Below are 22708 nucleotides of genomic sequence, written 5' to 3'. Positions count from 1 at the left end.
AAAGGGAAAAGAAAAGAAAAACTAAAAAAAAAAAAAAAGAAGATGCTGTTCAGAACCAGCGGCCCCTCCCACAGCAACAACTGTGTGATCCGGGACCATCCAGGACGCTGGTACCCTGCTCCATCTCAACAGGATGTGCACAGGGTTGCAAAACAGGGCCGCAGCTGATTGGCCAACTTATTTTGATTATCCAGAGGAAGCTTGAGAGAGTGGAAAAGTAAACAGTCAGCTCCTACATAAATGGTTTCACAATATAAACTTGGAATTTGTGGAACGGCTGGTAAAAACACAGAAATTCAGTTTCTGTTTGAAACAACTTCCACTGTGTTTTGGACACAAACACCCCCCCGCCTGCCCGCTCCTTTCTCTCTTTTTCCCATCTCCTTTACTCCATCCTTTTTCTTCTCCTTTTCAGTCACCTTTTGTCTCTTACCCCACTCCTTTTTTCCCTCTGTCCTCCATCTCGTGCCTTTTTCCAAAGCGTGGAGGGCGTCCACCCCCGGTCTCTGACCTTAGCTCTGATGTGTCGATGACCAGGAAGACGACAGGAAGTGACCCTGACCTGTGTGCCTGAGAAACGGGACACTACAGCTTCCTTAAAGAGTCCAAACACTGGGGCTGTCGCAGTAAAAACCAGCATATTGACGTATAAAAGGTTAATGATGGACACGTCAGATGACACTTATTAGTGACATACTATTATGACATACTAAAGGACAGTGTGAATCGGAGCTGAACACAATTATAGATAATGACACATGGGAAGACGTCTGTTCTGGATGACACAAGGAAGTGGGGAGAAAAACGTGGAAAGAATTTGATTGGAAGATGAAGATGGGTTTTTTAAAACTGAAATTGTGAGATCATGCCCATGTTATTTGGGACTGCCCCAAAATACAGACTTTCTGGAAAGACATGAAGGACAAAATGGAGAAAATCTTTAGACCTGACATCCCCCCGGATGCTCGACTATATTCTTATTGGACAATGCACCTGGACCCCAGTTTACTAATGATCAGCGTTAACTTAAGCATATACTGTTGATGACAGCAAGAAAAATCATTTCTATTAATTGGATGAAGCCTGACCCCCCTCCAAAAGTGTGCTCAAGAGTTGGTGAAAGGATGGGGCGGTGTTTAGCTCAGTTGGTAGAGAGCGTCGAGCGGCCTTGCCCTGCGTGTTATTCCCCCTCTCTCTGCCTCCCCATTTCTCTCTCAACTGTCCTATCAAATAAAAGCATGAGAAGCCAAAAAATATACAAAAAAAAAAAGAGTTGGTGAAAGGAGTGGAGCCAGCCAGACAGCCAGCTGAGGCACGACACGGTAGTCTGCAGGAGTCTCTTGCTGCAAGAATTTGCGGAAAAAACTACTGTTTCCTGACTGTGCCCCAGGGGTTATTAATTATCATCCTGAATACATATTTTTACCTCCCCGGGAGGATGGGACGGTCTTGAGCTAGCCAGGGGTAGAGTGAATGAGCCATGTTGCGGCTGCGCGGCACTCAGAGATGACATCATCAAGTTCAGAGGTTAATAGGTCAATCTACAAACGCTGGAGGACAGGCAACGCCGGAGTCAAAAAGGAATAGCACGAGCAAATCATAACAAAATATTGGTGAAATTAACAAGTTTTGCAGCTGATAATGCATTATTTAGAGGCTGTATGGATATACGAAGCTCTCAAATGGATCTAAATATCGGCTGAAGGACTCCTAATGTCACCAAAGTTAGCTATATTAGTGAGTAAACGACCATATTTATCCCCTGGACCTCTACAGTATGGGAGAGTTTGTTAGCTACTTGGACAAAAACACAAGTCGATGACGATGACATGAGAGCGGTGATCATAGAGTCAAAAATAGGTCCATTACAGATTTGACATGATGTTTTGGTGTGTGTTGAGTGTGGTGGGTGTGTGTGTGTGTGTGTGTGTGTACTGACATTCCTTGTAGACATGTCAGCGCAACTTCTGCTTCCTGGAAATGTTCTTATAACATAGGCATGTTAACTGCTGCTGTATGTGTGTGTGTGTGTGTGTCTTTAACAACATTTCATTGTAAATCATTACCAGCTGATCAAACACGACAACAGTGATGAAAACAGTGGTGATATAACATGTAGGTGCCTGATTAATGAGTGTTAGGCCCAGGTTATTAAACACAGAGCAGAGGGGCACTGTCAAGTTATGTGCTGTTGAAGTGTGTATTTGTTGACCACAGCTCTGCCCAAACTTGAAAAACGGCTGATCAACTGCTGAAGGACACGATGGACAACTCAATTCTGTTCAATCTTCAGTATTTTATTTTGGGGCAGAATGAGATGAATGGGGTGTAACAGAATAGTAGGTTAATAACCTAGGATAAACAGAAAGACAAAGGCATTAATAGCAAATAATTTCCGTTCACACTTCTTAATAAAGAATAAATGAATTAATAAATGTTAATGTTACTTGATAAATGAAATGAAATTAAACTTATTCAGATTTCAATCAAATCATTTCAAATCATTTCAAAAAGGATAACAATTAAAGTAACAAGCTACACCAAAGGTCACTATTAGAGTACTAGAAACAAAGCACGAGTACCAAAGTACTTCTATAAAATCATAATAAAGTTTCCAATTTACTCAACAAAAATAACCATTGCAACCAGAAACACACAATCAAAGCATTGGGAAGCATGGCCTCCAAACTTAAAACATTTACTGTACTGTACCAGTGGTGTCTTCAATGGTCGATCAGGAGCTGTGGCTGTGAGGTGTCTCCAGGAGCAGGCAAGAGAGCTGACTGAGCCACCTCCAAACATTTCAAACCATGCTTCCTGAATGGGTGCGCAGGTGAATGTGCTCCCTCAGGCACTTCCTTCCTCTTACCTGGGGTTCCACCACTGATGTGGTTGCCCCCTGCAGGTTCGGAGTGTCTGGGATCTGAGATTGTGGCTCCTCTCTCAGTGAACCAGGTTTTGACACAACACCTCCCACTTGACCTCCTGGTTGCTCAACCCAAGGAGGTCACACCAGCTCTGTGATGGATTCAATTGTTCCATTGTTGCTGCTCTTCAACTGGAAGCAGGACGACTATTCGTCTGACATCTCTGTGAAGAACTGTTGCAGGTATTTTGGTTGATGGATTTCTCACCTTTTGAGTGGGCTTCACAGTTGAGACTGGGTAGCTGGGGAAGGTTCTGACATGCACATCCCTTACGATTCCTTTTTTGTCAGCATTGACATCAATGACTCTGGCAAGCCTGAACTGACCTCGCAGGGTGTTTTGGTCAGCGAGCCAGACAACATCTCCAACGGCCACGTTCCTGTGTGCTGTGTGCCACTTGGTCCTGACAAAGAGGTTTGCTTCTTTGGCTCTGGATTTGATTCGAGCTGAAGAAGTTCTCACCCTCTTTGGTTCATCTGTGACTGAAGTTCTGGCCAGCACTTTCTTCCACTCTGTGGCAGCTCTCCACACCCAGGCGATGACTCTGGTCAGTTTAGTTAAACTGCTGAATTTGCTGATGTCAAGGATTTTTTTCACTGCAAAACCAGCAGGTGGTCTCCAGACTTGGATTTGGTGTTCATCTCCAATGGGGCTGCTTTGCAGGTCCTTGGTTTGGTCAGTTTTACCTTGAGCAGAATTTGGAGACAGTGGAATTGCAGTGGCAGATGGGGCATTTTGGTTTCTCCTCACCTGTGCTCGGGTCAGTGCTGCTGTAAAACATTTCCTTTGGAGCTTGTTTATACCTTCTTTGGCATACGCAGCGACATCTTTGGCTGACTTTGTCGGCCACTCATCCACAGGTCGTGTCAGAAACTCTGGTCCATTCTGCCACACAGAGTCCTCTTTGAGGTCTTCTGGGCTTCCTCCTCTTGTTATGATGTCTGCAATGTTTTGCTCACCTGGAATCCACCTCCAGTCCTCAACTGATGTGGACTTCTGGATCTCTCCCACTCTGTTTGCGAAAAAGGTCTGGTACCCATAACTGTCTCTTTGTATTGCTCCTAGCACGGTTTGGCTGTCCAGCAGATGGAGCCAACGTTCCACTTGCATCCGACTGTGCTTTTCGATGTATCTTCTGAGCCTTGCAGCAAAGACAGCACCACATACCTCAGCTTTCACTGGTTCTCCTTTTTGGTCAAGTGGTGTGAGCTTTGCTTTGGACTCCACAAGCCGGACCTGGACGCCTTGTTCGGTCTCCCATCTGAAGTACACAACAGCTCCATAGCTCTGGTCACTTCCATCAGAGAATGTTATTCCCCAGGGTCCTCCAATTCTTTTGACTGGTGTGAGGCTTCTGTGGAAGGTGATTTGGTTGAGCCGTGTGTATTCCTCAAACAGGTGGATAGCTTCTTCTCTAAGTCTTTCAGACAGAGGTTTGTCCCATGTGTCTCGTGTTAGAGTTTTGCCTCCAGCTTCCTGAAAAGCTCTTCTGACTAGAATGGCTCCCTTTTGTTTGGTAGGTGTTGCAAGGCCTATGGGGTCATACAGGCTAGCCACTTGGCTAAGAAGTTGTCTTCTAGTCAGTGGGTTTGGAGTTTTTTCTCTTACCTCTTTCCCAAGAAGATTTTGGCTGATTCTCATCTTCTTTTTTCTCTTTGAGAAGTTGATTGAAGTCATGAGATACAGTTTGTCAGATTCGACCAGGTACCCCACTCCAAGGGCTTTGTTGTCTCCTTCCCTCATTTGGTTGGGAAGAATGAAGACTTGATCCGACGTTTCTGGATGTTGTGATGCTTGTGTCTGCCTCCCACTTTGGCCTGACCGGACCCACGGCTTGAGGAAGAATCCACCTGCTTTCAGGACTTCTTCGACTGTTCTGGTGGTTTTGTCTAGCTTGTCCAGGTCATTATGAGATGTAAGGATGTCATCCACATAGGCATCCTCTTCAATGATCCTACGCTCCTCCTCCAGGTGAGTGAACATAGGCAGTTTTGCTGTCTCCCTCATGGCCAGTTGTGCGATGCACCCTGCTGGTCGATCACCAATGTTGACTCTGGTGATGGCATATTCCTCAATTTCTCCATCTTCACTGTCTCTCCAGAGAAATCCGTGGAGGTGCATCTCCAGATCTTCAAGCCACACAGAATTGTACATTTTCTTGATGTCACCTAGAGCAGCATGGACTCCTCTTCTGAACCTTAATAACACTGCTCGGATGGGATTGAGAACATCAGGCCCTTTCAGAAGGAGGTCGTTCATGCTGAGCCCTCTAAACTTCTGGCTGCTGTTCCATACCAGTCTCACAGGTGTTGTAATGGAGTGTGGGTTTGGCGCCACCAAGTGGCTGACATACCATACTGGGCCTTTCCAGTCAGCGATGGTTTCCTTGGTGAGTTTCTTTGCTGCTCTCCTCTCCACCATCTCATGGACTTGAGTTGTGTATGCCACCCGCCACTCTGGTTCTTTCTTGAGCTGTCTCTCTGTCCGTAGAAAGGTGGCCTCCACTGCATTCCTGTTATTGGGCAGGGAACTTGGATCCTCAATCCAGGGGTATTTTGTGTCCCAGTGAGCCTCCTGACTGTGTGCATCTTTTTTCACGTAGGTAAGGCCTCGTCTGATGATCTCCAGTTCTTTCTCCTCGCTCAGAGTCATGTCTTTACCTCCCGGTTGGCAGTTACCACATCTGCATCCTCCACACATGGGTTCGCAGGCTGCTCCAATGCTGTCCCATGTCCACCAGTCTAAGAACTCTCTGCCAGCTGTGCTTTTGGTTTCAGCCTTGATCTCGTGTATCTCGGCAATTTCTTGATACTTCACTGCTGTGGTCCTCATCGATCGTGCAAAGTGAGTCTCAGAGTTGTGTAGGGCCATGTCCACGACTTCAAAGAGGTCTGGATGCGCTCCGCCGACGGTCTTTCCTAAAGGGCTCTCCCAAAGGACGAGATCTCCTACTACCTTTACTCTTTGTGGGGCGAGTCTTCCTTCACGGTGGCTGATGAGAAGCTCGACGTGCTCTGGTCTGTGGAGGTCTTCCAGGCTGATGTCAGGGAAAAACTTCTTGAGTTGTTGCGGTTTGATGACTCTGTGCACTCTTGCGATTTCATCCAAGCCATAACAGATCAGCTCATGAGCCCTCTCCGTGCCTCTGGGTGTCTTGACTCTTACCTTGAGTAAGTATCTTTTGGTCTTTACCTTCATGGCCATGCCTCCGACTCCATGGACAACAAGTGTGATCTTTTCACTTCGTAGTCTCAGTCTTCTGGCAGCTCTGTGAGTGATGTAGTTGGTGTCTGATGCCAAGTCAATGAGTGTTCCAATCTTCTGCCCCGCATTGGTGGTTACCTCAAGGAGCATAAGAATAACTGGTAACTCACATGTGTTTGAGTCCATCACTCCAGGTAGGTTTTTCCCAGTGCAGTGTGATTTTGCAGCCATGTTGGTGAAAGCTTTCCTGAATTTTTCTGCCATGTCTGGGCGGAGCTCAGATATTAATTTCTCTTGTTCCTCTGTGAGGGTTTGCCTTCTGGTGCTGGGTTTTCCCACTTTCTCAGATTCTTTTCCCTTGAATCCTCCTTTCAGGCAGAGAAAGAAATGGTGGTCTCTCTTGCAGTCTCTGTTCCTGCACAGGTAAGTGTCTGTACATTCCTCGTCCTCTTCATGACACATGAGGCATCTTCTGCATGCTCCCAGCTTTTCAACGGCGTTTAGCTTTTCACCAGGCTTTAATTCTTTGAACCGCTTGCAAAAGAAAATCTTCTCTCTGTGCCTTTCATCTCCACAGACAACACATCCTCCTCTTCTTGTGGACTTTGTGGAGGCAAACCTCTTCTCCGGGTAGGTCGGTTTCTTCTCCGGTCTCTCACCTACACCCAGTTGGTCTAGTTTCTCTAGAATGTCCTCCTGAGTCTTTAAGAATGTGAGGAGGCTATCGAAGTGATTGTCAGGTGTGACTCCGTTTCTTGGATTGACCATGAATGTCAGCCAGTCCCTCTTCATATTGTCAGGCAGTTTGCTCTCTATGGATCTGATCACCAGGGGATTCTTGATGGCTCCAGCACTTTCAAGCTCGGTGAGGTCATTCAGGGCCTTTTCCACAGCTTGAATTAGGTCAATTACCTTCCTCGGCTGGTACGACTTCAAGGGAGGGATCCTCTCCAGGTCCTCGATTATTTCCAAGGCAATTGTTGACTTGTTTCCGTACCTGTTTTGAAGCACTCTGAATATGTCTTCAGCAGTGTTGTATGTAGACAGCCGCAGGTCTCTGCATATCCTCTCGTCCACACTGTCAAGGAGTTGGAACTTCTTTACCTCCACTGAGCCAGTCGGTTCTCCCTGCTTTTGCAGGCTTTCCCAGTCTTTCCTCCATCTGTGGAAATTCCTCTTGAACCCAGTGAATTTCGGTAGACTGGTTGGCTTTATTCTCACCACTGCTTGTGGAACCGGCTGTGGAACTGCCATCAGTTGGGGCTCTGATCCTCTTCTTTCCTCTTCTGCAATTCTTTGTGCGGTGAGGAATTCTGCTCTCCTGGCCTCAAGGTTGCTGTGGAACGTTCTCAGGTCTTTTAATCTGCCTTTCAGGTCTGCTGTCTGATCATGTGGAATCCATTTTTCCCAGTCTTTCAGGCTCGCTATTGCCTCATGGATTAGCCTCTCTGCTCCTCTCAGCTGCATTTCGTAGCCGTCTCTATTGATAGCAGCGATGGGGTTTGCTTGGGCTCTATCACAGGCTCTTTCCGCTTCTTCAATTGCAGAGTCAACCTCCTCCTTACCGTATCTTGGCCAGAGGTTGGATTGGACTGCTTCACGGATGTCCCCCAGCCTCGCGTCGCACTCTTCTATTGTCTTTTCAAGCTCAGCCTGCTGGTGAATGTCGAGCTTGACCTCTTCATCCTTCTCAGTTCCTACTTCCGCATCTGCCAGTAGGCCAGCCCTGTAGTCATCATTTGCATCGTTGACACATCTTGCCAGGGAGCTGAGCTTGTAGAACTCCTCTTGTAGTTCATGTCTGATCAGGCCATCTGCAGCTTTGCTCAGGTAGTTTGCCTGTTTGGTGAAGGCACTTTTAGCTGAGGTCCTCTCTTGCTTCAGTTGCTTGACTGATTTGCCAAGAGCCTCCTCCGCCATGGTGGAGAATTTCCAGTCCTTCGCGTCGACAGCTTGACTTCAGGCCTTTAATCCTTGTCCTCACTGTCCACGGTGGTTATTAACTGTCAAGTTATGTGCTGTTGAAGTGTGTATTTGTTGACCACAGCTCTGCCCAAACTTGAAAAACGGCTGATCAACTGCTGAAGGACACGATGGACAACTCAATTCTGTTCAATCTTCAGTATTTTATTTTGGGGCAGAATGAGATGAATGGGGTGTAACAGAATAGTAGGTTAATAACCTAGGATAAACAGAAAGACAAAGGCATTAATAGCAAATAATTTCCGTTCACACTTCTTAATAAAGAATAAATGAATTAATAAATGTTAATGTTACTTGATAAATGAAATGAAATTAAACTTATTCAGATTTCAATCAAATCATTTCAAATCATTTCAAAAAGGATAACAATTAAAGTAACAAGCTACACCAAAGGTCACTATTAGAGTACTAGAAACAAAGCACGAGTACCAAAGTACTTCTATAAAATCATAATAAAGTTTCCAATTTACTCAACAAAAATAACCATTGCAACCAGAAACACACAATCAAAGCATTGGGAAGCATGGCCTCCAAACTTAAAACATTTACTGTACTGTACCAGTGGTGTCTTCAATGGTCGATCAGGAGCTGTGGCTGTGAGGTGTCTCCAGGAGCAGGCAAGAGAGCTGACTGAGCCACCTCCAAACATTTCAAACCATGCTTCCTGAATGGGTGCGCAGGTGAATGTGCTCCCTCAGGCACTTCCTTCCTCTTACCTGGGGTTCCACCACTGATGTGGTTGCCCCCTGCAGGTTCGGAGTGTCTGGGATCTGAGATTGTGGCTCCTCTCTCAGTGAACCAGGTTTTGACACAACAGGCACAGTGAAGCTCTGATACAATGTCTGGTACAGTTGTAACATCCAGCATGACACAGTGGCTCTGTGGCTCGTCCTGACAGCCAATCATGTTTCTAGAGCTTTCACTGCTTTCATCCCACCCTCGCTGCCCTCTCCAGCAGGGTCATGCTGGTCTGTGCCAAGCGGCCTGACTGTCAGGGGGCTGGGGGGCGGTGGATGCACCTCCTGCCGTTGTGGCTGGCGCACCACTAAACACTACTATACACTCTTAGAAATAAGGGTTGCAAAAGGGTTCTTCTACAAGGACTGGGGTTCTCTGAAAAACCCTTTTATGAAGAAAGGGTTTTTCGGGGGTTCTTGGTAACACTAAGGGTTCCAGTAAGAACCGTTTTGATCCAGAGAACACTTTTTGGAAGAAAGAGTTTTTGTTGAAAGCATGGGTATAATGCTGCGTTCAAGACAACTCGGAAGTCGGAAAAAAACGAGCTCCGAGTTGTAAAAAATGAATTGACTGGCGTCGAACTCGGACATTACAGGTTGGAAACTCGGGTATCATATCAGAGCTCCGACTTGATGTCACGACAACATCAAAACATGGCAGCCCTCGTCTTAAACGGTTAGAATTTAGACATTTTAAGTTATTTGTTGAGGTTTTAATGCATATTTTTGTGTATTATTGCAGTAGCCTATATGAAATACTTTTATATTAAGCTGTGAAATTGTGTTTCCTCGTATGTGACGGAAATAACGTTTAACTGTTATCAAGGCTGTAACATTATATGTGCACTCATCTGCAGCGTCTCCTCTCCTTCAAAATAAACATCATTTACTGCTGCATTGATTTTTCCTATTCAGCGATGAGCAACAATACGACAAACTTCCTTCAGGTATCCATGTTTTTTTTTTCTTCCGAGTTCCTGCAGCGTGAACGAGTTGGGAATTCCGACCTCCGAGTTGTTATGAACGCAGCAAAAGATCCTGTGCCAAAAGGAACATACTTCCTGATAACACATACGAATAATTGTGCCAAATACAATTCATTGTGATTACAGATACAAATACTTCTCATATGTATGTTATAAAAAAAACGAGCTCTTCTTCGACAGATCCTGTTGGGCTTTGAACACCAGTATCCCAGTCACTGGCGTTCCCTACTTAGCAATCAAGCTGGTTTAGTGAAGTTATCAGGTCCACTGTTATCTTACACCTTCTGATTATACTTACAAATAATGTGAGTCTTATAAGTGAAATGTTCTGCTACTGATTCATTTTCACAACCATTAATGATAAGAAAGCAAGCTTTTCATCAGATTAGCTGTGACAGGGATTCAAACCCCCGCCCTTCAAATCTAAAGTCTCTTCCATGACCACACATGTTCAGTGGCCTGCGATCCCAGACTGAATTCAGATTTGTCGGCCTCCTTTCTCTGAAAACTGCTTGTTAAAGCAGAAGTAAGCAATATTTTTGTGTTAATCTAAGTCTTAAATAGTTGTATCTTCCGACAGCAATCACTTCTATAGAGTGTTTGGTCTGAAACACGGGTCTGTCAGTCACTCTGCTCTGCTCTGAGCCCAGGAGAAAACTTTTCTCGTATCCTACAAGTTTTATCCAATGAGGAGAGAGAACGGCATAAAGGGGCAGTCCTCTCTGTGTGTGCAGCCAAGGGATGCGCCTGAATGTGGTGACGTAGGGACGAGGACCAATAGATCCATGACGGGGGCGGGGGCTGCTGACGAGTGGCCGTTATAGTGACTTTCACAGGTAAAACAGGTCGGAGAAACGCGAGTTGCGGGTTGCCTGGAACGCTACAAAGTCGTAAGTCGTGACTTGAAGCTGTAATTTACGGTTTCAAAAGCCTGCCTGGAACGCAGCATTAGCCAAAACGACCGGATCGCTTACTTCTGCTTTAAATCACACATTTAGTTCAGTCAGTTCTGGACAGCACAGGCCACATGGCAGAGGGCAAAACTAGTAAAAGTAATGGAAAAATCGTAATAAAATAATAGTAGTAATGTTGTCATGTGAGCACAACGGGTCTATCTTACTGTAAGACATGTATACAAAAGTAAAAACCATTTTATTTCAAAATGTTAACATTGTATAAATGAAAAGTGTTGTTGTGTGTTGTTTTGTTTCAAATATTATTTTATTTGATGATATTGTATTATATTATTTATATGGGAATTAAAGCAGAAGCGATCCGGTGGTTTTGGCTAACTTCCTGTCAGCAGATGGAGTTAGCAGTCCCCGCCCTCGTCCCTACGTCACCACATTCACGCGCATCCCTTGGCTGCACACACAGAGAGGACTGCCCCTTTATGCCGTTCTCTCTCCTCATTGGATAAAGGTTGTAGGATACAAGGAAAGTTTTCTCCTCGGCTCAGAGCAGAGCAGAGTGACTGACAGACCCGTGTTTCAGACCAAACACTCTATGTAAGTGATTGCTGTCGGAAGATACAACTATTTAAGACTTACTGTATATTAACTAGGGGTGTGACTTTGTACACGTGTAAACGTTTACACGGAATGAAACTGTAAACGTTTAGTAAAAAATCCCTAAACGATACACGCAATTTTTATTTTTTTAATTTTTTTTTAACATAACGTAGGCTACATTTTGGGGGGGCTGGGTGAAAAATAGTCTCTCAAACTGTCTTAATTTAGAGAAAACTATGATTTAATAAATGATGCTGTGACGCGCTTCCCTCCTTCAGACAAAATGTGTGAGTGTGATTTTTTCCCCCTTTTTTTCTTGTCTTTTTTTTTTTTTTTTTTTGCGAGCGAGTGTGATGGCGCCGACACCGAGTTAACCGTAAACACCCATCCGAAATAAACGCCGGGTCAAACATTGCTTTTCTGGTTGCCAAAAAATATTCAAACAAACAAATAACCTTAAACGGATTGAAAGGGGTATCTCTAGACATTAAAGACGGCCGAGGACTGACGAGACGCTTCTGGGCTGGTTGCTCCTGCCCGGTCTGTCCACTCCTCTCATCCGCACTTCAGCACCTGTCCTGCTGCACCGTGTCGGCTCGGTTCGGCTCGCTCCTCGTTTTAAATGACTTATTACTCTTTTAAAAAGAAGCGTAAACAATTTACTGTTCTGATCACTCATACGCGTGTGTAGGCTATACGTTGTATTATTATTAGTTATACCTCAAAAATAAAGGACGGTGGAGCGAGCCAAGCTGTAGCCCAGGACAGGTGCTGAAGTGTGGGAGAGGAGGGAGAGACTGGGCTCTGCGGGGCTCTGGCAACTTGGTACGGTGGTCGACTCTGAACGCTCACCGGGCGGATCTCTCCAGTTACGGTGCGGTACGTGTCGGGGGGCGGGAGTTGTGTGTGTCCGGTGTGTCCACGCTGTGTTGGTTTATGTAACTTGAGAGGACAAATGAACCACATGTGTCATGCATTGCTGACCTGGGCATCGTTTCTCAATAAATTAGAAAAACCTTTCCTATCATTCCCCTTTTCCGTGCATGGTTGAAGGAGATTGGTTCGCATCCACGCTCCCACTCCCTCCTGCACCGAAATGTCACCTTAAGTCACATAAACCAGTACGGGTGTGTGACACAACCACCGTACATTGTTGTCAGCGCCTCATCACCGCTGGTGTTTAAAAGGCTCCGTTCTTTCTGCAGTCAGGTTAAAGCGCACATCCACCGTGTTGGTAAACAAATAATCCTTCTATATCAACGGAGGAAACCGTACTTGATCAGCTTGGGTTGGAGGTGGTGTGAGTGCGGGCCAGCGGGGACAGAGGAGGGGGCTTTAGAGCTTCAGCATGGTACAACTGGCCCGTGTGAGTGCGCCCTTATTTGTGGCCGCTGCAGCGCCACACGGGCTTTGCCTTTCAGCAATCAAGCGCTGTTTTCGTCTTTGTTAAAAACAATAACAGCAACAGCTGTCGGCAGCTGAGATCGCTGTGCCGTCACCATAGAAACGCAAGACGCATTACGGCTCATTCGCAAAACACCTTTCAATGGAAACAAATAGCAAAGGCACTTTTTCGAAGTTTCAGAAATATCGCTTTTCTGTAATGGAAACGCAGCTAGTGACAGTGGCAGTGCTTCCACCGGCTGCTCAAATCAGACTAAACAAAAATAAGGATGTAGCAACCTATAGCGGTCCTGAAGCGTGTACACGTGTACACGAAAAAAATTGCACAGTGTACACGTGTACATATTTTAGTACACGTTCACATCCCTAATATTAACACAAACATTCCGCTTACTTCTGCTTTAATACATGGCCATGGCTTTACATTTTCATTTACTTATAATAATTTCTAACTACCTTTAATTCTGTGAGAAGTTTCCTCTTATCACAGAAAGCAGGACTTTCTAAAGAAATTCAGTTTCAGTTTCTGATCAATTCAAAGTCAAAGCAGTTGTGGGGGATGCTTGGAGATAGGTGTGAATGTTCAGGAGTGTAGGGTGTGGTGGTTAGTTGGGGGCTGCATGCCTTTCAGTATGATAATCAGAGCCAGACAGCATTGTGTGACTAGTGAAATGTGTGAATGTGTAAACACTTTATATTGGAGTCAATTTCCTTACTACCCCAACTTTTCCTGCAGGTTATCTACAACCTAATAAGCATGTGTGCTGTTTGTAGGCTACATATACATAAACATGTTAATGGTAATGAAAATGAATGTCCTCATATGAGCACAATGGTTCTATCTTACTGGATGACACAAAAAAAATTGACCACAACGACATGTAGCTATACAAAATTTTCCATTTTATTTCAAAATCTAAACATTATTGTATACATGAAAAGTGCAAACAGCTGTTTATTTAAAATAGAACAAAATCGCAAAATGCTTTCCAGTGTTCAAGTAATTATAATGTCTGTGTGTGGCTGTTGATGAACCACAGCAATTAGCATTTACATCACTGGTGATTGCATGTGATTTCTTCCTTTTTGCATAATTTTGCTACTGGATACCTTCCTGCTCTCTCTTGTTATTGCATCAAAATCTAAAAGTAATTCTCCAGAGAAGTAACATTTTTTCTGCCGTTCTTCGAGTCCAGTGTACATTGTCACCTACGGTTTGAAAATGTGCTTCTGATAGTTTTGGAAGGTGTGGGTAGTTTTGTAGTGTTGTGTTTATATCAGAGAGTGTGTTTTTGTCTGTGGTTGGTAAATATTTGGAGAAGTTGATCAGTGGCATAACGATCAAAGCTTTTGGAAATTTTTCTCTGGCTACTTTGAAGATGGTGTCCAACTGCTGTTTGACTTGCTCTCTGTCGCTACTGTTTTTGTCGTTGATTCCGAATGAGAGTATGACTTTCTGGACTTGGTCTGCTTTGTTAGTTTTCTCCAACATTTGAAGGAGATGGCAAAACTTTCCTCCTGGAAACGACTCGACCTGTACTCTGTTGTCATTCCATTTTGGTAACCGTGAAAGATTAGAGTCACCAATAAGCAAGATCGGTCTGTGAATGCTGAAGTTCCAATTGTTAAATTTTTCTTTCAGTTTTTGTTCAGCCTTTTCTGCCACATCTGTTTTAAAGTCTACCATGTCTTTCTTGGCCCACTTAACTGCCATGGCCCATGCCTCCGGCCAGTTTGGAGTATTGGAATCTAAGTTGTTTAAAAAATCTGTTTCGATCCTCTGAAAATATCTAGCTGTGCTTAAAATTGTAGCTACATTCCAATTGCTGTATTCTGTGTTAACTAGCCTATGCAGTTCCCCATCCTCTGGTTTGGTGTGCACATTCATCTTAAGGCGTTTGTATGCTTCTGCCCAGTCTCTGTTTTCATGTGCCTCGTGGTACAATTTATAGCCATAAACCATGTATTGGTGTGCTTCAATGTATCTTTTAAAGTCTTTTGCTAGTGTTTTAGTGGCTGCCAGTGTGTCTGTCATATTTACTTTTCTTTAAGGTTATCCAAACAGCCAAATGTATCCAGATTTTTAGTAGCTCGGGAAAGAAAGTCCACTATGCCCAGTGGAATTCTAAGGAACTTTAACTTTGAGGAATGGCAAAAGAAGGAATATTTATTTGGCAATGAAAATTGCCTTTTGGTTGTCTGGAAGCAGCAGAATCAGGTCAGGAGAAACAACTGCAGAAGGTCTCAACGTGATGCTATCACTGAAGAAAAGAAGAAACTTCTTTTTCCTGGAAAAGAGTGGAAGAGAGTGGAACTTTAAGGAATGGCACAAAGTGGAAATAAAGCAGAGACAATTATGACAAATGAATGAGTAAAAAGATGAGAATGAGAAAAAGAGATCTGGACAAAGAGAAAAACAGGAGAGAAGAAGGCAAGAAAAATGCAACAGGTCCCCGGTGGAAATTTAAGGAAAAACAAGCAAAAAGAAACTTACCAACAGCAGAAGATCTGGAAGTCTGTCTGAAGAAAACAGAGTAGTGATTGTGAGCTTCTGCTCACCTTATATCCTCATCAGCAGGTAAACACATGGTAATGACTGTGGGTCATCAACAGCCATTGGCTAAGGGCTGTTGATGACCCACAGTCATTACCATGTGTTTGCACCAACAGCCACACCCACCCACAGCAATAAGCATTTGTATTTGGGGGGAGACAAGGTGGTTGCAGAAAATGTGCAAAAAGATTTATTTTTTTAGATTTAATTGAAGTGAAACAACATAAAATTGTATAAAATCAAGTTACTTTTTAGGTGAACCAAAATATGAAACAAAATATGTTTCAGTGTTAAAGCAGTGTTCATGTATTCATGCCAATCTGTGTGTATGTGTAGCTTTTGTGACATCATGAAAGGACATCAGGGCAGGAAATGACAACATTTTCTCAGGATAGGAACAACATATTTACACCCTTAACCCTGCAGCCACTGTTGCAGAATTACATTTTTTGCTTTCCCCCAAAAAATTTTAATGTTTTTTTTTATGTAACTACCAGTCATTGGGTCCTATTCAGTCTTAACAATGTTTTTGGATCGTATTTGTTCATCACAACCACCCTGATGTCAAGAAGTCAAACAATTTCCAAATTTTTGGTCCTGCAACATCATTTTAATTTAGTGGATGGAATCTATCAGATTTAGGTTAGTAAAATTCCTCACATAATTTTTTTGTGTGTGTTTATTACATTGTCTAGAACAGGGGTTTTCAAAGTGTGAGCCCCCCTTAATGAAAAATAAACAGCTGTGCTAAAAAGTGCTATATAAATAAAGTTTATTATTATTATTATTACTGTACAAATGCACAAAACAGTTATATGTTGATGGTCTGGAATGTTGTTGAAAATAAACTGGAGAAACCTTAGGGCAGGGGCGCCCAAATTCTTCTTAGTGAAGGGCCAAAAATGAATCGGGGTGGAGGGTCGCGGGCCAAAATGAAACATTCAAATTAAATATGTCTATAACATACAGTAGGTTAATTGTGCAAAATAAACACTCATACAAAGTATTTTTCTAAATAGCTAACACTATTGATTGTTGTGTTTCACTGTTAAACAGGGCTCCAGACTGCCCCTAAATGGGGGCATTTTGCCCCTAAAATTTGGGACAGTGCCAGTAAATCTGTCATCTACTTGTGCACATGTGCAACCAGTGAATTTGCCTGTCTTTTGTTTTGTAACGCTGGTGAAACATGAAAGGAGGGACTCAAAAAATTTGATGTTTGTAATTACAGGTGGCAGGTCAATGTGTGTGAGTATTGTGAATACTTGCCCTGCAAATCAATTTACAAGTGTGTGTCCCTAAATGTCCTGCTTGCTCTCCTAAAATCTAGTCTGTTGACACCTCTCAGTTGAACTACACACAATAAAATATTAATAGGAGGATTTGGTCATGTCGGGTTTAAATTATACTATACTATTACCTAGCAGTTACTTAGAATGTAATGATTCATTGCAATACATAAAGTAAACAGTAGCTGTGGGCATAACTTACCTACTGTGCCTTGTGATGAGCCCTGCATGGGTTCTGTGGTGACAGTGTCTGAAACACAAATGTTGAAACTGTCAGTAACAGTAAGTCTTAATGATTTTATCAAACATCATTACATATTATATTATAGGTGATACAAAAGGCGGAAACGGCAGGCAGTCACAGTGTGCAGTAGCTACAGGGTCTGTGTCCTCACCACTGTTCCTCCTTTCAACATGCCCTGTCTTTCTAGTGAAGTAGCAGGCAATTTTTCTTTTCATTTTGCCTGACAGGTAAGGAGAGCAGCAACATACATTAAGTTACCAGACGACTATCGTTATTTGAGTGTTTATGCTCATGCTGCGCTGCTACAGAGAGTAGCAGCATGCAAGTCACTATTAAAAGATATTGTGTGCTGAATGTGCGGGGGAAAAAGCTGGTGATTAATCGATGGTATAATGATGTCTATTGTTTTAAAGTGCAAAAGACTTGTCTTAAAAATCACGAAATACACACAATATAATGTAATGTAGGCCTAAATGAGGGCGGTCAGAGCAGACTCTCCATTCGCTAATGTACCACAAGGAGACTAGTTACCAGATGTGTCTAAATGCTTCAGAACTGGAGTAATAATATAAAGTCACAGTCAACAAGTAAGAAAACTCGACCAGAACCGACCAGAGTCATAGAAAACTTAAGTTACCTCCAAAGGTGTCCTTGCTTGGCGACAGCGTATTGTTACAAACTGGCTGCTCCTCTGCTCCCGCGGTGAGTTTGTTGTGTGCTGCAGTAAAATGCGTCCGGAAACGGCGGTAGGGCGGAACTAAAGTTCAGCGCGCAGAGCCGTTTTTTGTCAGATTATGCCCCAGGGGGGGGGTAGCTCCAGGGTAGCTCCGGGGTAGCTCCGCCAGTGGCTGCAGCACCCGACGCTCCTCTTTGTCTAACCAGACTAGTTCCACAGCCCACGCAGCGCTGCATTCAGCCGAGGCAGCTGAGCTCCGAGTGTCTGGCTGCAGACCTCCACCGCCAGGCTGCTTCCGGTGCTTCCGGTGCTGCCTCCACGCTCAGACAGGAAGTGCACGCAAGAAACTTCAAAATAAAATCATGTAGACATTTTTGGAGGACACGGCTTTGTCGTTGATTTATATATTTAATTAAACAACAATGTAACGCGAGTCTGTCAGCAACATTATTGCATTACAATGATAACATTAACTGTCAAAATGGGGTATAGGCCTAAACTCTGTCCACATTTAGCGACAAGTTCATCGAAAAATATGTAATATTTTAACTTTAACTTTTAACCTCAGTTCCAGTCTTTGTCAAAAAACAACAACAACAAAAAACACCTTATTTACCATTGCATGGTTTAACAGTAGGATAGGCCTAGTGTGCCTAAATAAGATCTGATTTAATATGATAAATGTATTTCAAAACACAACGCTGCATCTGCTCAAAGGCTTATAGCCTACATACATAACTTTACAGTAGGCTAATCTCCGCACACATAGAGGGCAAGAGTAGTATCTGAAACCATCAACCAACATAATTAACTAAGATTGTTTTCATTGCTCCACATTATTTAGACTGTTGCATGATTCCACTTGAGTCTTTTATATGATATTGAGAGTGAGGAGTTGTCGTCACAGCTCAGAGCCCCACCCCCCTTCTCCGCCATGATGGAAGGATTCCGGTGGCAAAAGCCTTACTAGTCTATGGGCAAAACAAAATCGTCTACTCCGTAATTTTCTGTTTTACAATGCCTGGAAATCACTGCTGTGTTAAAAACTGCTCCAGTGATTTACTTTCTCCTTATTCTTTCTTGTAATTTGTTGATCTGTTGGCGCAAAAAAGAGCTAGAATTTAGTCCGTCTATAGCGTCTCCTTCCATCATGGCCGACCGGCTGACTGTAAAAAGCTCAAACCCCGCCCAGATTAGACCAAATCGGCACGTGACTCCTCACTCTCAATACTTATGGTAAAATAAAATAAAATATACTGGCTGTGGCTGTGTTGTTGTCATGGTGGAATCAATGCAAATGAAGAAAATGCCGGACTCCTTTTGGGGACGCAAAACAACGGGTGACGCCGCATGAGGGGGAGGATTGCGCTGTCAGTTGTTCGATTTTCTCAGTTGCATGTATATTGATACAAGGACAGAACTCTGACTTGACGACAAAATCGAATTTTGAGCCTAGCTCGATTAAGCTCTGCATGTAAACGTACTGAGTGTGTGAGGGATCTCTGCCTATGGAAACTAAAGTCCTTACACAACTGTGAAAAACAAAATATCCACATTTTCAGAATTTTGGTATGGATTTAGTGTTTCTACCTTTGTTTTTGTTTTATTTAATTACCTGAGGTTTCTCAGATTTTTCCCTGGTAAAAGGGTTTTCTATGGAGTTTTTCCTCAGTGGATGTGAGGGTCTAAGGACAGAGGATGTTGTTACGATGCGATGTAAAGCCCTTTGAGACAAACTGTTTATAAAAATGGCCTATACAAATAAAATTGCCTTGCCTTGCCTTGCCTTACATTTTGTAATTATAATTGAATAAATAAAGTTACCTTAATAAATATGTCACTATTGTTGTTGTAACGATATAGGATTGAGGTATTTCTGTTTTGGTTTCTTATTTTCTTCCCCTTATAAAAATAATTTAGTTGAATGTATTAGTTTACAACTTTGAAATATTCCATCAAGACAATGTCATCCTGATATAAAATAATAAACAACTATCCTCACGTTTGTCGTATTTGTGTCTCTCCATCACAATCACAGACCTCTAGACTGGCTCTCTATGATATTGTAGTTGCTGTTGTATTTACCAGTAACACTGAGGATCTCCTGTGACTCCTTGTCCCTGCCATGTGCTACACACTCAGCACAACTTGTAATCAGGAGTACGGTTGTGGTGTGAACATTACATGACTGACTTCACCAATTAGGAGGCCTTTCACCGCTGAGTGCACGCTATATTCTGTCATGACAACACATAAGAAAAGATGACCGCAATGATCTAATCCATGGAGTCATTTCTTCACAGTTCATTTTCACTGACGTAACACCATGCATGAGATAAGTGATCCAAGTTGTTGCTGATTTGAAGAAAAAAAGAAAAGAAAAGAACATGGGAGAGGACGGATTGAGACACTAGTTGCGTTTCCATCCACCTTTTTTATTTGCATTTTCAAAAATTGCGAATTGGATGGAAACGCCGGAAATTTGAAAAAAGGCAGTAAATGTGCATAAAAGTTTTTACGCTTTGGGGGGGGTGGATTTGTCAGCGTATCGATAAAAGGAAAATGCAACTTTCTGTTATGGAAACAGGTTATGCAAATTGAGGCAGAGTTTGTGGGTGAAGCTGCTGGACGACGACTTCCCAAAAGTCCTTCACCCGCCGACGTTCAAACCCTGTGGTTCAAACAAATGGAGAACGACACGGTGTCCCAGCTCTCCTCTCTGCACCGCAACACAAACACGCTCCGTAACCCATAATCTTTTGTTTATGACGGTTAAGACTACATCATGTTATGTAACGTTATCCGGTCGCTCCATTTATTGATTTTTCACCGGCTTTGTATGTAAACAGATGCACATGGAGGAGAGGAGTGGAACCAAAACAGCAGAAAAGCGAGCGGACTTGCACAGTTCCGACTGTCTTTCTGTGTAAATATCTCATGTTACAACATGAAAACCTGCGGCTTATATTCAAGTGCGGTTTATAAATGTATTTTCTTTTCAAATTTAGCTGGTGCGGCTTATACTCAGGTCCGGAAAGTAGTAAATTGTACATGATGTTGAGTGTCAGCTGAGTGTCAACTGTTGTCATGGATACATTCACGCTCTCTTATGACGTAATCTCACGGCGCACTCCTCCTCTCCCAATAATCGCAAAACAATAACGAATGGAAACGGGCATATATTGGCATTTGCTTTTTGCGCATTTTCACAAAATCCGCTCTTAAATTTGATACATTTGGATGGAAACCCAGCTACTGGGGGTCTCCCTGTTTGAGTTATTTGGTCTTGACTCAGGAAGTAAACCAATCATTAGTTAGCAACAGGAAAACACACTAGACATTGACCTGAGCAGTTCTAAAGCTGAACTTAGGCCACAAGTTGTTGAAGTGCTCTTCATTCCTCCTGGAAGTCGTATCCATCCAGTGCACCTCCGTCTCACAGCCCGTGACTCAGGCTGGGTCATGTCCCGTGTCCTCCTCAACATGTACATGTGAGTCAGAGGACAACCTGTCTCGCACATGTGTGTGTCATTGTCTCCGCTCTGTCACCTTATAAACCAGACAGCTACCTGGTTACCATAGTTACCACCGAGACAGTAATGACAGGGCCGGTTGTCACCCTGGCCGCCAGGTGAGCTGCATGGTGATTGGCTGAGATGATGAAATTTGACTTGGGGCTTGTAATCATATCTAGACAGATTACAGAGAAGCATCAGTTTAAGTGACTCTCTCTCTCTCTCTGTGTGTGTGTGTGTGTGTGTGTGTGTGTGTGTGTGTGTGTGTGTGTGTGTGTGTGTGTGTGTGTGTGTGTGTGTATAATGGTGTGATAATCACAAGGCCTTATACAACAGTCAAGTTGTGCAATAACCCGACACCGACTGTATATTTTGGAGGCACGTGTTATTTTGCTCCACAAACTGAGGTCGACCTTGAAGTTCAGCACGTTTCCCATCATCGCACCACAGAAAGCCTGGGTGTTGGTTGTGATGACGGCTCCGACGCTTCACTCACTGACCTCTGACCTTTGCTGTGTTTGGTGTTTTTAAAGCTTGTAGAGCAGTGTGTAAAACAAGCCAGCTACAGGATGTTGTTATGTTAGGTCTGTAAGTGATCAGACTTAAACACAAAAACCACTGTTAAGTAGATCTTCTTCTCCTCAGAACACCTTTCAATAATTATGCATGTGTGCAGGGATTTTCCCAGAAACATCTTAAAATGAAAACCTGTTGTTGTGTTGTGTTCTGCTGAGACACCAAGAAAATAAGCTAATAATGACTTTTATTCACCTTTTTTTTACTTTAACCATAGTGTTGTCACATCAAAGAGCATGGTTCTTTCTTTCCTTTTTTTTTAAAAAGTCCTATGGTGGGTTCTGGAGATCTGCTACCAACAATGTGGAGGAGTTAAACGTTCCTCAGTAAGAAGTGAAACAGAAGCTGAGCATCAGGGCTGAGCCAGAACGTCTCATTTCAGTTGCACCTCCAAAGGAAGCAGCCCCTGAAACTGGACACAGCTGGAGGCCGCAGGACAAACACTTCAACCTTTAGTTTAGTTTTTCAGCACAATTAAAGCAGAAGTAAGGTGAATATTTGTGTTAATCTAAGTCTTAAATAGTTGTATCTTCCGACAGCAATCACTTCTATAGAGTGTTTGGTCTGAAACACGGGTCTGTCAGTCACTCTGCTCTGCTCTGAGCCCAGGAGAAAACTTTCCTTGTATCCTACAACCTTTATCCAATGAGGAGAGAGAACGGCATAAAGGGGCAGTCCTCTCTGTGTGTGCAGCCAAGGGATGCGCGTGAATGTGGTGACGTAGGGACGAGGGCGGGGACTGCTAACTCCATCTGCTGACAAGAAGTTAGCCAAAACCACCGGATCGCTTACTTCTGCTTTAAACCTTCTTTTTGCTTTATTTGAAATTCAACTTCTTTATTTCTTTTACATGTCTGCATTTAAACCTTGTTTCGATCCACTTACATTTGACCTGTGAGAGTTCTTATCAGAGGCAGCTTACCAATATAAGGGCACTAGGATGCCACCCCATTACTCCCCACATTACCTTGAGTAAGACTTTTAAAAAAATGAAATATATGAATATATTTTATAAATATAAATCTTTTATAAAATGTAATACAGCCAATAAAAACATAGATTAATAATGTTCTATGTCGTCTAAAATTACTCATTGGTCACG

The sequence above is a fragment of the Trachurus japonicus genome, chromosome 13 (genome assembly GCF_045865225.1).
Source record: "Trachurus japonicus isolate A0001 chromosome 13, Traja_1.0".
In the NCBI taxonomy this organism is placed as follows: domain Eukaryota; kingdom Metazoa; phylum Chordata; class Actinopteri; order Carangiformes; family Carangidae; genus Trachurus; species Trachurus japonicus.
Note: the sequence above shows the minus strand (reverse complement) of the source record.